The sequence below is a fragment of the Montipora capricornis genome, chromosome 3, assembly GCF_036669925.1.
Source record: "Montipora capricornis isolate CH-2021 chromosome 3, ASM3666992v2, whole genome shotgun sequence".
NCBI lineage: Eukaryota > Metazoa > Cnidaria > Anthozoa > Scleractinia > Acroporidae > Montipora > Montipora capricornis.
The window spans coordinates 12,463,178-12,465,677 of record NC_090885.1 but is presented as its reverse complement, the minus strand read 5'-3'; the positions used below and the strand labels follow the sequence as shown (position 1 = coordinate 12,465,677).

The window sequence follows — 2,500 nt, the reverse complement described above, 5'->3', positions numbered from 1 at the left end:
CGCTTTCCATTTGACAGAACAGACCGGCCAGACTGGCCATTGGGAGGCTCCGCGCGCCGAATGCGCTCGCGCGGAGCACCATAGTTAAGAAAATATGATAACCGGTCGATGCGAGAAATTTTGGTTTTATAGCTATGACGGCATCGACTGTACGTACGTCCGTGCATCCACCCCTCCATTTATGCCAATGTGACCAGTATACATTTTGCTTTGGTCAATTGACACCTATCAAAACAAGGTATCCGCGGACCAGTATAACGCGATCATATCGTGGGCTCAAGTTTACAGCTCATCGAGGTCAGCTGTTTTTTTTTTCAAGTTGACCGCTCACCTGGTACTGGTTTTCTATTGGATCACAGGCTGAACCTAGGCTAACACCCACACATAAATGAGGCTTCATTTTTCGCGCGCTTTCTGTGGGTCGACGTGGCCACACTGCCATACTACGTCAACTATAGAGCGTTTTCACGTGACATCACGAGCTTTTGACAGATATATTTAAATGAGGCTCCGCCATATTGGTGTTCCACGTGAGTCAAACATTGTAAAGAAAGATACGGAGATTTTCATAGTGAGCTTACTTTTGCTGCGTTTAAAATTATTTTTAGCGAGATAATCTCTTGTAAAATAATATATCTGATGCTCTAAAAGTCGTAGAATCCAATTGGCAATTCAGATTGTTTGAAACCTCAATACTTACAGGAAAAAATAACGTTGGAATTAGAATGACTGATCAGCCCGTGAAACTTGGAGATTACGCCGAGAGTCTTGATTCAAAGGTCAAGAAACGATACAGAGAAGAAATTTCTCCTATTGGGGTTTATCCATTTATAATTCCCGACAAGAAATTCGATCCAGAATGTTTACCGCCGGTAGAATCAGTAGATTTATCATCGTATTTGCTTCTTGAAACAAGTCATTATTTGCAAGAACAGTTCAAAGCCTTTCGCAGCCTTCAAGCCTACAATCACATGGCTTCAGGCTTCATTCAAAATGTCGTTGCCGAAAAGTTTGTTGTGGTAGGAAAAGTTCGCCAATCACAAAACCTTACGAGGTAAACTGGCGTGTACCGAGCTAAAATTCTCATGGATTATGCCATCTTATGTCAAAAAAATTCCATATTCTGAAGTAGAAAATACTGATTTCACTTCAGCCAGGAAACTTACGCAAAAACTTGATGTTTCCACTGATATTTTGGATTCTTCAAAAGAGGAAACCCTAGCCATTGCAAAGCAAGATAACCCTGAAATCGCAATTCCATCGCCTGGCGAATTGAGTGATTTTTATGCTAAGCTGAACTCCTGCAATACCAAACCAGTACTGTTAAGTTTAATTCCTCCATTTTCTCAGTCATTTGTATCACAAAAAAGGAACATTAAAACCATCACAGACCTCTTTGATAAGTACTGTACTGGTGAACTTTTTAATGACGATGAAATTAGAATTGCACAGGAAGATACAAGAAACCAAGCTATAAAGGTCTAAAACAGTAATTTTTCCGTCAATGAGCAGGAAGAATTGGTGCTTCTATCAGTAAGCAAGTCAGTCACTGTAATCCAGCTCATAAAGACAATCTGTTATCCAAATATTTTCACGTTTTCTAATGATGCTACAGAACATGGTCGTAAACATGAAAGTACAGCAATAAATGCTTATAAAAAAATCATGAGAGAAAAACACGAAAACTTCAGGATTGAAAAGTGTGGAACATTTATCAATAAACAATACCCCTGGCTTCATGCAACTCCAGCTTTTATGTGCTGCTGTGACTGTTGTGGTCATGCTTGTGGAGAGGTTAAGTGAAGAACTGTCTGAAAGAATTGACTTTTGAGGATTACATGTAACAGTTCCTGTCTAACTGAGAATAACGGAAATCTCAGTCTCAAAAGAGATCACCAGTATTACGATCAGGTTCAGCAGCACCTTTTCAACTGAACTCAAGTACTATGAGTTTGTTGTATGCAGTATTGGACAACAAATTGAGGGATGAGTTTGTGAGAGAATTAACCCTGTCATTGAGCATTGGAACTGTGCTGTACTAAAACTGAATCATTTTAGGAGATATTGTATACCACCAGAGATCCTTGGGCGGTGGTATACACAAAAGCGCTATATCCCCCAAACCCAACCTGACCCCAAAGCGATATGCTTTTGTAGATCTGATACTGGCGAAGACTGTTTGTTGTTCCGGAGCAACTTCAGAATACCCGGCCACGATTGCGTACATTGAACGCTTGCTCCTGCAGTCCCGAAGTCGATGAAAGTTTGAGCTGGTAATCTATGGTTCCCGCTGTCCCGCACTCCCACAGTGGGAAAAGGATGAATATGAAATGAGGATAAACCTACTGCTCCCGTAGTCCCGCACTCCCGCAGTGGAAAAAGGATGAATATGAAATGGGGATAAAGCTACTGCTCCCGCACTCCCGCACTCCCGCAGTGGAAAAAGGATGAATGTGAAATGGGGATAAAACTACTGCTCCCGCAGTCCCGCACTCCCGCA

General features: G+C 41.6%; 1 protein-coding gene across 4 annotated transcripts in view; it reads right to left on the bottom strand.

Annotated features, from left to right (window-relative positions):
• LOC138041126 (putative L-amino-acid oxidase YobN) overlaps nucleotides 1-2,500 on the bottom strand; it is a 37,743-nt gene that overhangs the window by 9,146 nt on the left and 26,097 nt on the right. The gene's annotated exons all lie outside the window — the stretch shown is intronic.